Source organism: Monodelphis domestica, chromosome X (genome assembly GCF_027887165.1).
Source record: "Monodelphis domestica isolate mMonDom1 chromosome X, mMonDom1.pri, whole genome shotgun sequence".
Classification (NCBI taxonomy): domain Eukaryota; kingdom Metazoa; phylum Chordata; class Mammalia; order Didelphimorphia; family Didelphidae; genus Monodelphis; species Monodelphis domestica.
The window spans coordinates 16,199,163-16,212,633 of NC_077235.1; the positions used below are offsets into that span (position 1 = coordinate 16,199,163).

Sequence of the window (13,471 nt, forward strand, 5' to 3'; positions counted from 1 at the left end):
TGTCTGTCTGTATATGTAATTTTTCTTTGTGATTGTCATTCCGTCTATGTCTGTTCCTTCCTTAGTCTCTCTCTCTCTCTCCTTATATCTTTCTACCTCTGTGCTGTCTGTCTATCAATATATCTATATTATCTGTGTTTCTCTTTGTGTTCTCTTTGGATCTATGCCTGTCTGTACGTGTATCTATCAATCTGTCTGCCAGCCAGTCCCTTCTTGTTATCTCTATGTATGTATGTATATATGTATGTATTTACTTCTCTCATTCTCTGTCTTTCTGTCCATCTCTATGTATGTCTGTGTCTGTCAGTTTTTTTCTCTACGCAGATAGATAGCTATTTGTGAGAGAGACAGAGAGAGCGAGAGAGAGAGAGAGAAAGTCACAGATATGCAGAATGATAAATGGACAAGTTCATAGATCGATAGACATATACAGGCAGACATATAGAGACACACAGATATAATGAGATACATACATACATACATACATAAATAGATAGAAACAGACAGATATATAGAGATACAGTTAGATATAATGACAAACAGAAAGGTAGACTTTTTTAAATTGTTCTTTCAGAAATCACTTGGAAATAATGAACTTTCAAATAGTAAAAAGAACCCCAGTCTTTACCCATAATTTCACCTTCAAAACTAATTTGAAATTCAAATATAAAAGTTTAAAAATTGAAACTAGCTTAAAATGTCTCCAGATTAAAAATGCGACACACGCACACACACAAGCAGACACAAGCACACACGCACACACACAAGCACACATGCACACACACAAGCAGACACACCCTACCATCCAAACTTTGGGGAGGTTGGGAAGCGAGGGATTGCAAAACTGTTTTCATCCCCCTTTAGCTCCTGAAAAAATATAATCATGCAAGTCTGTAGATCAAAATAATTGCTAAATTAATCCCCATATTCTAAGTCTTCCCTTTCTGAGGATTTCATCATAGGATGACAGAATATTTGTTTTAACAAGATAAAGGTGACAAATAACTTAAAATGGGGGAGAAAACCTGCCTAATTTGGAAAAAGAATGTCAGGTATAAGTTGTTAATGATCAGCAGTCAGCTGTAGAGCTTGATAGACACTTAGCTGAGCCAATCCTCAGTCCTTCCATTGGCCCTTGTGACTGTATCCTAACCCATTTTCCTCCATAGCATTTCCTTTCCCCACGATCCTCCCATAGAATTCACCTATAGATTGCAAATCTCTCTCGCCATGCTAAGATTATCTTTCTTACTACCAATTCTTTCTAGGCTTCGTCATTTCATTCCTAACGTCTTCTGATTCGACTTTGAGACAACCCAGGACTCTGGAATCTTTGCTGCAACTTCTCCAATGAACTGATGTTCCTTTCCATCCTCTTAACAAGGTAAAATGCTCCTATTTTCAACTTTCCTCCTTCAGACCAGTCTGGGACTAACTCAGTCCTTTCTAGGTTCTCTAGTTAAAGAGCCTTGGCTCCAGGTAAATAGAATTCTCAGGGGAAATCAAATAGCCAGTTTTCCCTCTGCTGTAGAAATGTTTCTCAAATTAATGAAAATGACAGGACACAATCCTTCTCCAGATTCCGTATCTTGGGGGCTCCTTCAGATTTCTCCCAAGATGTCTCCTTGAGCAGTTCGTCAGATTCTGGGCTGCAGGAAAATCTGGTCCATGTTTTTGGCTCCTAATAAAAGTCTTGAGGTGAGTCTTCTGTTTCATAGGGTTTCATCTCTTCAGCCCCTCGCCAGAACTGGGAATTTGGGGGGAGTAACATCCAGGGCGTTCCTAGAAATATCTTAGGAGTTTCCCAGGTGGGGAATTCCTTTCTCTATTAGCAGTCATGTGCCAATGATCATCAGAAATAATGTGCACAAAGCCATCAGTTCTCTCCACTTCAAAAGGAAAATTAGTTCTCAGTATTCGCTGGTCTTTTCAAACAAAAACTCATCTATTAGAATGGTTACAGTCTGGAAACTGACCTTCAAAATTCCCCAAATCAGGTTATAGTTGATGATGCTTTTCCTTTTTCAAAAACTCAAACCTGTAACATTTTCTCTCCAAAAACAAAACTTAGGGTTACTAAGGAAAAGGTTCAAAATTTCCTCTAAGTAGGAACACCTCTACTATTCCCTTCCCTTTTCCTTTTTTTACTCTAATTTCCTAAATTAGCTAAAGCTGCTCCTAGAGAGGAAATTTGTGGCTCACTTAAAAAATGTTCACCATTTCCCTAGCATTGAAAGCAAAGCATTTCTCCCAGTATTTCTTGTCCTTTGACAACAATTGAAAGACCAGTCAGGTCAATGGTTGCTAATCCTCAAATGGACTTTCTTTACTCCTCTAATATCACACACAAACACACACTCGCAGAAACAGGGTTATATGAAAAAATCAACAGTTGCTCTTAGAAAACAAATAACAGCTTGACAAAAATATGAAATAACAAAGTTATTACCCAGTAGAAAATGCATCTTATTGGTAATACTCAATATTCACTGCACTTGATATACACGATTTCACACATTAGTCCTAGCAAAACTTGGGAAGAAAAGTTTAGACTGTAAAGTCAAGAATTTCTGGTCTTCCTTTGGTCTTCTGCTCCATAATCCCCAGTGCAGATGCCCAGCTCCTGCCCTTGTCTCTAGCTTTGGGGAGGAATAAACGGTTGTAACACAATTTGTTAGACATTGTTTGCTAGGAGAAGCTCTTTCATAAATCAAATTTCCCAGCTCTTTAGACCTTAAGCCCTGACATTTCAATTCATGAAGAAACTTTCTCTATTTTAGTAGCCTTACAGCAGTTACCCAGACCCTCTTTAGAACACTGTGGCTCTCACACTCCAATTCAAGCTTCCCATTCAATGCTTTCAGCCAACCATTCACACATGTCACCAATTCTATCCTCCCTTTTCCTTCTACTAGAAATACTGCTTCACTCACATACACAGGTACCAACACTCAGTCACACACAGAAACGTTAGTCAATAGTGGAGCCTGTGTTCAGGTTGACCCAGGCACCGTTTTGACCGACATACCTTGGAACCAGATTTCGGGGATATTCCACACCCTTTCTAACATTCCCAGGTACCTGGTCCAACATATATATACATATACATATATATATATATATATATATATATATATATATATAACATAAACTTCGTAGCAGTCCCTCTGGGGAGTAGGCTGGGGCTTTCACGGAAATGTGATTGCCCAGTTGGTTCCTGATTAAAGAGAGGTTCACTTTCTGAAAGGTTGGCTTGCCTAACAGAATCCACCCAGTTGATTCCTGACTGTACTCTATAGGTTCCTGTGTGTACCTCAAGTCTGGTGGTCAAACTGGCTGGAGGTTTAGGTAGCCATAACTTAAACATCCTGGCTGGCTCATCAATTGTTAATGTAGAAATAACACAGAAATCTCAAATTTTTATGGTCATGGAAGGTTACCCTTTTGGGTTCGGGAAGGATACGTTTTGCAAGCATGCAATGACTCCAAACTTAGCTTAAAAACAAAAAGAGATTTATTAATTTGGAAAGTAATGTTGAGAGTGGCCAGGAGGATAGCAAGTTAGAACAGCAAGGTGGGGAGCAGTTCCCTGGCAGGACAGCATGAATGGAAAGGCTGTTCCACAGATCACATCAGCTCTGGGGTTTATATACTCTTTAGATGCTAGGTCCTGGTGTGGTCAAGACCATAGTGAGTGTTGGTCCCTCATGCATTTGGTGGGGTGGGGTGGTCATCTGACTGGTTTCTGCCTGGAGGCATAAAGATTCATTTCTTTTTCCACCTTAAATCTAGAGGACAAAAGAGGGTAAACATCTCAGGACCCTGGGTGAGGTCATTGGGTGTTTCTAGGTTAAGAGTCACAAGGTGCAAGGGCAATGGAGTTTCCCTGATAATCGTTCCCCTGGGTTTCTGGGGGTACAGTGCCCATGTCAAAATAGTCTGAAAAACCAAGTCTTGTATCAGGATAGGGTTAAATCCCATATTGTATTCTTTTCTTATAGTCTGGTGCCACGACTTTTACAGGGCATGAACCCTGGACTCTGGGGTTGTTATCCCTAGGAGGGCCACCAGTCTAGATGACTAGTGCAAGGATGGAAAGAATTTGGGGAACCTCCCTACGACTTGGGGGAAATCCAGAAGCCGGGAAAGATGAGTGACATTGCTATAGCTACAAAGGAATTCCCTGACAGGATACAATCAAGCTTAGGAAAGGAATCCTAGCCAAAGGCTAGGGTCTAAGAGAGGGGCTGCTTACAGTGGATACTGAAGAATGGTCCCCGCCAGGTGTGGATCTTCTTGGGAAAGTCTTTTGATACAAGAGGGGAGACTACCTAACTAGGATTGTCATTCACCTGAGGGTTCCCCACTCAGTCTGAAACTGCTTGCCTGGGATTCCCTTCAGGGTGGATTCCCATGGGAACAGGGAACAAGTACAAACTTTGAGGTCTCCAACCTAAAAGGTCCTCCTGAAACCTGGGCTTCACCAGATCCCACTAGGCCACAAATTTGGGGTTTCTCGATTCTATTTTGACACACCTTATTGCTGATGCTGTGAATACATTCACTGCATCAAATCAGGAAAGAGTAGAAGCTGTATTTGCCAATGGTGGCCTGTTAATGCAGGTACAGTATGGCTTTTGCAGGAAACAGAATTCCTTGCAACTTGACACATGATGAAGATCATGGCATAGACTTGTAAAATCCCATGTGATTCTTTGTCTGTTGTTTATCTGGTTATGTATTGAACAGCTGCAAAAATTAAGGGAAAGCAATATGCAGAAAGTGTTCTCTTGATTGACACCACCGTGAATCCTAACTTGCAAAGAAAAGTTAAAGTTGTAGAACACACTTTTGCTCTCACAGCAATCTCCCCATTCCCATGTCTGAGGGAATGTCAAAGGTCAATGGCCATCCGGGTTTTCCTATTGTCAACCTGGAATCAAAAAACCCCAACCTTGTGGCCTAGATGGATCTGGTGTAGCCTGGGTTTGCGGAAGAGCTTTTAGATTGGAGACTCCAAAGTTTGTACTTGTTCCCTGAACCCGTGAGAATCCAGAGGGATAGAGACAGACAAACAGAAAGACAGATAGGCAGGCCGACGGGCAGATGGGTAGTCAGATAGGTAGGAGGGCAGATAGATGGATATAGAGACACATAGACACAGACAGAGAGAGATAGACAGACAGGCCGACAGATAGAGAGATAAATAGATAGGAAGATAGAATAAAAAGACATAGAAACACAAACAGAATGAGAGATAGTCAGAGATATTGAAAGATTAATAGACCATGAGAATATCGAAGAGTGAAACAAATGGACAGAGACAGATAGATGGAAGGACAGACAGAGGGAAGATAGAATGGACAGACAGACTGAGAGAGACACAGAAAGTCAGGCAGATGGATAGACAGACAGACAGGGATAGACAGATAGCAATACAGATAGACAGATACCTCTAGATCAATAGATTGATATATATACAGAATAAGAAAAAATCGAACTAAGAGACACACAGATGGATCCACAGAGATACAGAAAGAGTTACAGATGGACTATTTTGTCTATCATTTTTCTATCTGCCTGCCTGTCTGTGTGTCTATCAGCCTGTCCCTCTGTCTGCACATCTCATCTGCCTATATCTAATTGTCCATGTGTTTATGGATGTATGTATGAATCTATCTATCTATCTATCTATCTATCTATCTATCTATCTATCTATCTGTCTGTCTGTCTGTCTGTCTGTCTGTCTATCTATTTATGTCTTAGTGTTTCTGTCTGTATAGTCAATATAACTATCTGCCTGCCTGACTGTATTTTATGACTTTGTATGTATCTATGCCAATCAGTCAGATCTGGCTATATATCTCTATGTATGTTTTTATATATCCATTTATATATCTCTATATGTATCTATCTAAGTACTGTTGACGTGTAAAAAGAGAAAACTATTAAATAGTCAGAAAAATGACTCTTTAGTCAAGGAAAAGGGGGTCAGTGTGACAGTAGCTCTCTAGATAGAGTTGGGTGCCACAAGGCTACACAGAGTCCCAGGACTGAACTCTGGTGGCTCTGAACATTGATCCCTGGGAAAGGAAATAGCACCAGACTGGACAGTTCCAAAGAAAAAATGAATTTGGGGAATTTCTCTACCATTTGGGGGAAATCCAGGGACAGGGAAAGATGATTGACTTTGCTCAAGCTACAAAGAAAATGGGAGTGTTCCAACTCTACTGACAGCATCCAATGAAGCTTGGGAAAAGAATCACAGCTTGAGGAGAGGATCTAAGGGAAAGGGCTGCTGACAGTGGAGACTAAAGATGATCCCTGATCAGGTGGGGATTTATTTGGAAAAGATCTCTGGTCCCACAGGTGAGACAACCTAAAACAAAGAGGGTCCTGAGCATCTGCTTTGTCCCAATCAAGTAGAATTGGCATTCACTTGTGGCTCCATTATTTAATCTGCAATTGCTAGGCTATGGTTTCCTTCTGCGTGGATTCTCACAGAAACAAGGAGCAAGTACAAACTTTGAGTCTTCAATTTAGAAGCTAGTCCTAACTTTGGGGTACATCTGATCTTACTCTGCTACAAGTTTGAGGTTTCTATATTCCATGTTGACACTCTGTCTATCTGTCTATGTGTCTGTATATATATATGTATTTCTTTCTCTGTGATTGTCCTTCAGTCCATGTCTGTTCCTTGTTCGGTCTCTCTCTCTCTCTCTCTCTCTCTCTCTCTCTCTCTCTCTCTCTCTCTTTATATATGTCTATCTGTGTGCTGTCTATCAATATATCTATATTTTCTGTGTATCTCCTTGTGATGTCTATGTATCTATCTGCCTGTCTGTATGTGTATCTATCCATCTGTCTGCCAGCCAGTCCCTTCTGGTTATCTCTATGTATGTTACTATGTATGTATGTATCTATTTGCTTCTCTTAGTTCTTCTCTTTCTGTGCATCTATTTGTCTGTGTGTCTGTCAGTTTTTTCTCTATACAAATAGATAGCTATTTGTGAGAGAGGAATAGAGAGAGAGAGAGAGAGAGAAACAGAGAGACAGACAGAGACAAGAAAAGCAACAAATATGCAGATTGATAAATGGACAGGTTGATAGAGTGATAGAGATATACAGAGACACACAGATGGAATGAGATAGATTGATTGATTGATAGATAAATAGATAAATAGATAGACAGACACACAAACAGTGATGTAGAGATAGAGTTAGATATAATGACATTTAGACAGAGAGGTAGACTGAGGTATCGATATATTAATAGACAGAGAGAATGATGGATAGCAACACAGAGGGTTAGACACACATAGAGAGACAGAGAGAGTCAAGCAGATCGATACATAGACATAAACAGTCAAATATCTAGAGAGATAGACTTGGGTGGACAGATTCAAAAAGAGAGAGATAGACAAAAAGATCACTAGGTTGATATGAATAGAAGGAAAGAGAAAAAGACTACCAGACAGAGCCAGATTGATGGACGAAAAGACAGGACAGAGCGACAGACAGATACACAAATGAACAGAAAGACTGACAGGCAGATTAGTTTCTCTGTCATTCTGTCTATCTGCCTTCCTTTCTGTGTATCTACAAGTCTGTCTCACTGGATGTGCATCTGTTTGTCTATATATCCTGATTTTTGTATCTGTCTATCTGTCTCTATCTGTCTCTCTGTCTCTCTATGTATCTGTCTATCTATATGTCTGTCGATCTGTCTGTCTTTCTACTTATATATCTATCGATCTATCTATGTCTTTGTGTTCCTATCGGTGTAGTTTATGTATCTATCTGCCTGCTTGTTTTTGCATGGATCACACTGTGTGTATGTCATTTGTGTGTTTTAAAGTGTTGTGACATCCTGGGGAACTACAACTCCCAATGTGACCTAGTGGTCACAGCCCTTTGAGTCCTGGCTTCTGATTGGTCTTGTATTGGACCAATCCTGTGTTGGGGGATGGACTATGTCTATGGTCCCTCCTTAGCATGGGATTGGTCCATATCAAGACCAATCCTATGAAAGGAAAATGGGCATCATCTCCTGCCCAGCAGAGGATTGGTCAAATTCAAGACCAATTCTTCATGGGAAATAAGAAGGAGGGAACCCTGGAGCATGCTGGGAGATATAGTCCCGTAGGCCACAACCACTGAACACCCACTGGATCTCTCTATGTAGACAGAGACATGGACAGCTAGACAGACAGAAGAACTGACACACAGATTATTTGATATGTTATTCTGTCTATTCGCCTAGTGGTTGGTACGTCTGTCAGCCTGTCTGTGTTTCTTTTGTGGGTTTTCAAGTGTAGTGACAGCCTCGGGAACTACAAGCCCCATTGTGCCCCAGGAATCTCTACCTTTTGAGTCCTGGCTTGGAATTGGTCCTGAATTCGACCAATCCCTTTGTGGGGGACGGACAATACCCATGACCCCTCCTTAGCCCAGAATTGGTCCATCTCTTTAGCAATCAGCACAGTAAAGTAGGGAGCATCATTCGTCCCCCAGCCTAGGATTAGTCCAATTCAAGACCAATCCCAACCAGGAAAATGGGGGAGGGACCCCTGGAGCACACTGGGGAATGCAGTTCCTCAGGCCACAATCTAAGAAGAGCAAAGCTATATCTAGCTCTATATCCATGTAGACTGAGTGATGGACAAGGGGACAGACAGACAGGAGGACTGAAAGACAGAGACTTTCGTTTTTCTGCTTTTCTGTCTTAGTGCCTTCCTATCTATGGATCTGTCAGTCAAAGTGTCTATCTGCCCATCAGTCCTCTCTGGGTCTCTATCTCTACATAGGTATGTAAGTATGTACCTATCTATGTATGTATCTTTTTATCAATCGATCTCAAGTGTCTGTCAATCTGTCTGTCCATTGGTCTATCCCTCTATCTAATTTATAAGTCACGTGATCTTTCCCATTCTACTTCTCAGGTGTCCACTCTAGAAAATCAGGATAACTGATTCCAGACAAGCAAAGCATGTGATGGTGCCCCAGTTGGGTTCAGATGGCTCAGAAGATGTATTTGGTTCAAGATTGGAGGGGGAGTGGCAGACCTCCACTTTGGCCAGTGAGGTGAGTGGCTGTGGCAGACGGGATGATGGGTCCAAACCCTTCTTCTCAGTCTCTTCCATGAGTTGATGAAAGTCTTGAATAGGAAAGCAAGGAATCAAGATCTCAGAGGCTAAGCACTGCACCTTACTTACAGGGATCTTAACTTGTTGTCCTGACGTTTCCCAACAAGGAGCATTTACTAAACAAGAATGGCATTTCCTTGGGCAGGCTATGAAACAAAGTGAGGCAAAAGGACACAGAGTGTTAGCCCCCATTGAGGTCCCATGCACTCTAGTGAGGATACTGCACAAACTGTGGAGAGTTGAGCTGTTCCTCAGCTGCAGTCCCCACCTTTCACTGGTTCTACTCACTCTTCTTTCCCCTTTTAATGAGATGCCAAAGAGAAACACCCCTTCCTTAATGTTGCAGATGGAAAGAACTAGCCCCATGGCCTGGGACAAACCTCCTCCCCAAACCCCTTGTTCCTGGGTCCTGTCCTCACTGCTGTCAAATGATAGCTGAACCCCAGCATGGAGGTAAGCTGTCTGCCTATCCTCCCAAGGAGCAGCTTTTGCACCCATGCTCTTCCACCTCGGCTGCCTCCTGACCACATTCAAAATGACTTTCCAAATCAATAAAATGTCCCCTTTTCTTTTGAAGCCAAGTTTCAGAGTCTTGCATTCTTGACAGTGGTATCCCTCCCATCTCCAGGAGTGCATCTCTGAACCCCACAACCATCTTCCTGGGTGCCATTCAAACAAAGTGATGTAGACTCCTCAGGGAGGAAACTGACACCTGAGGCCAAGGAAGAAATGCAAAATCTTGAAACAGCTGCAGACCAAAATCAAGTCTGGAGATTTGATCCTTCTCAAACTTTTCTAGCCGGGATCAGCAATTTTCTATTTTATTGCTTTTCATATTTTTTTTAGTCAATTTAGCATATTTTTCCTCCTTGGTAATAAGAATTATATTCTTTACACCCTTCCCGTAGCCGAGGGGCAATTCCACTGGGTATGACATGTGTCCTTGATGAGAAGCTCTTTCCACGTTGTTGATGTTTGCACTAGGATGTTCATTTAGAGTCTATATCCCCAGCCTTAACCCCCTGGACCCTTGTAATCTAGCAGTTGTTTTTCTTGGGTTTTTCTACTCCCTCAGTTTTCCTTGTGAATGTGGATAGTGTTCCATTCCTGGAGATCGTTCCAGTTCCTGTGGAATTCCTCCAATTCATTATTCCTTTGAGCACCATAGTATTCCAGCACCAAGAGATACCACAATTTGTCCATCCATTCCCCAGTGGAAGGGCATCCCCTCCTTTTCCAATTTTTGGCCACTCCAAAGAGCTCAGCTATGAACAATTTTGTCTAAGTCTTTTTTCTTATTATCTCTTTAGGGTACAAACCCTGTAGTGCCATGGTTGGATCAAAAGGTAGACAGTCTTTTAGCTCCCTTTGGGCAGAGTCCCAAATTGCCCTCCATAATCGTTAAATCAATTCCCCAAATGCACCTGCAATGCCTTCCTGTCCTAACTTTGGCACATCCCTTCCAGCATTCATTACTTTCCCTTTCTGTCATGTTAGCCAATCTGCTAGGCTCCATTTTCAATAGGAGGCACATTCTCATTGATGCATGGCATAAGAGTGACCACATTATTGGATAGATTCAAGCTCTTAAACTGCAGGCAGTGTCACCTATTAATTGTTCGGGATTATCAGAGATACTGCTTACTCAAATGACAAAAAGGTGTCCCAGTACTGATGTCTGTCTAAACCCAATAGCAAGAATGCAAGTTGCAACATTCCATGTACAGCATCGGTCTTGGCCATTTAATTTTGCAAATGTGCTAGGTAAAATGGAGAATCCTCTTCCTAGGGCTGGAAACTTATAAACTGTGTATTTCTCTATAATTGTTCATGCAAAAGTAACATCCTTGAACTCGTTAACGTGGAAATAATGCCAAACTATCAAATAGTCAGAAAAACTCAAATCTTTAACCACAATTTCACCTTCAAATCAATGTTGAAATTCATATTTAAAAGTTTCAAACAAGCACACAGACACACCCACACACCCACACACACCCTCCCAATCTAACTTTGGGGACGTGGGGATGTTCGGGATAAAAAACTGTTTTCATTCCCCTTTAACTCCTGAACAAATATAATCATGCCAGTCCGTAGACCAAAATGATTGTTAAAATAAGCCCCATATCTTAGCCCTTGCCTTTCTGAGGATTTCATCATAGGATGACAGAACATTTGATCAAACAGGGGAAAAATGGGAAGTAACTTAAATTAGGGAGAAAAGCTCCCTAATTTGAATACAAATGTCAGGTATAAGTTGGTAATGATCAGCAGTCAGCTGTAGAACTTGATAGAAACTTAGCTAAGCCATTCCTCAGTCCTTCCATTGGCCCTTGTGACTGTATCCTAACCCATTTCCCCCCATAGCATTTCTTTTCCCCAGGATCCTCCCATAGAATTCACCTATAGATTGCAAATCTCTCTCGCCATGCTAAGATTATCTTTCTTACTACCAATTCTTTCTAGGCTTCGTCATTTCTTTCCTAACTTCTTCTGATTCGACTTTGAGACAACCCAGCACTGTGGAATCTTTGCTGCAACTTCTCCAATGGACAGATGTTCCTTTCCATCCTCTTAACAAGGTAAAATGCTCCTATTTTCAACTTTCCTTCTTCAACTCAGTCTGGGACTAACTCAGTCCTTTCTAGGTTCTCTAGTTAAAGGGCCTTGACTCCAGGTAAATAGAATTCTCAGGGGAGATCAAATAACTAGTTTTCCCTCTGCTGTAGAAATGTTTCTCAAATTAATGAAAATGACAGGAAACAATCCTTCTCCAGATTCCATATCGTGGGGGCTCCTTCAGATTTCTCCTGAAGATGTCTCCTTGAGCAGTTCGTCAGATTCTGGGCTGCAGGAAAATCTGGTCCATGTTTTTGGCTCCTAATAAACGTCTTGAGGTGAGTCTTCTGTTTCATAGGGTTTCATCTCTTCAGCCCCTCGCCAGAACTGGGAATTTGGGGGGAGTAACATCCAGGGAGTTCCTAGAAATATCTTAGGAGTTTCCCAGGTGGGGAATTCCTTTCTCTATTAGCAGTCATGTGCCAATGATCATCAGAAATTATGTGAACAAAACCATTAGTTCTCTCCACTTCAAAAGGAAAATTAGTTCTCAGTATTCTCTGGTCTTTTCAAACAAAAACTTATCTATTGGAATGGTTGCACTCAAAAATTGACCTTCAAGATGCCCCAAATCAGGTTATAGTTGATAATTCTTTTCCTTCTTCAAAAACTCAAACCCATAATACGTTCTCTCCAAACAAAACGTAGGGTTACTAAGGAAAAGGTTCAAAATTACCTCTAACAAGGAACACCTCTACGATTCCCTTCTCCTTTGCATTTTTTACTCTAATTTCCTTTGGGCTGCCAATTTGTCTTTCTTATCCCCTTGCCTCAAAGCAATTTGGCCTATGGCTGAAGCTGCTCCTAGAAAGGAATTTAGTGGCTCAATTAAAAAATGTTCAGTGTTTCCTTAACATTGAAAGCAAAACCTTTTCCCCTGTATTTCCTGTCCTTTGACAACAATTGAAAGACCCATCAGGTACATAGTTGCCCATCCTCAAATGAACTGTCTTTACTCCAGAAATCACACACACACACACACACACACACACACACACACACACACACACACACACACACACACACAAATACGGTAATCTGAAAAAATCAACACTAACTCTTTGAAAACAAATACCAGCTTGACAAAAAATGTGAAATGACTTCACTCAAATAACCAAGTTAATACCTCGAAGAAAATGCATCTTATTGACAATACTCAAAATTCAGTGCACTTGACATAAACAATTTCACACATTAGTCCTAGCAAAACTTGGGAAGTAAAGATTAGACAGTAAAGTCAAGAATTTCTGGACCTCCTTTGGCTTTCTGCTCCATAATCCCCTGAGCAGATGGCCAGCTCCTCCCCTCCTCTCTAGCTTTTCAGAGGAATGAACTGTTGTAACCCAACTTGAAAGGCATTATTTGCTAACTTTTCTATCACCTGCATTCAGAGGACATCCATTAGACCTTCAGCATAGCCCAAACCCCAGAGAGCCTTGAGATGATACCGAGAACTTACATTCTTCAGCTTCTAGAGGAAGCTCTTTCATAATCTAAATTTGATATAACTCTTTAGACCTTAAGCCCTGACATTTCAATTCATGAGGAAACTTTCTCTACTTTAATAGCCTTAAAGGAGTTACTCAGACCCTCTAGAGAAAGCTCTGGCTCTCACACTCCAACTGAAGCTTCCCATTTAACACTTTCAGTCAACCATTCACGCTTGTCACCTATACTATCCTCGCTCTTCCTTCTACTAGAAATAC

General features: G+C 41.2%; 1 long non-coding RNA gene across 1 annotated transcript in view; it reads left to right on the plus strand.

Moving 5' to 3' along the window:
• The window catches only part of LOC103103347 (uncharacterized), a 308,316-nt gene that overhangs the window by 87,298 nt on the left and 207,547 nt on the right, over positions 1 to 13,471 (plus strand). The window contains exons 14-19 of the long non-coding RNA XR_008914376.1: positions 1,269 to 1,384; positions 1,580 to 1,698; positions 8,730 to 8,807; positions 8,943 to 9,084; positions 11,613 to 11,728; positions 11,924 to 12,043. This is a non-coding gene — a long non-coding RNA (uncharacterized LOC103103347). The remainder of the gene's footprint in view (positions 1 to 1,268; positions 1,385 to 1,579; positions 1,699 to 8,729; positions 8,808 to 8,942; positions 9,085 to 11,612; positions 11,729 to 11,923; positions 12,044 to 13,471) is intronic.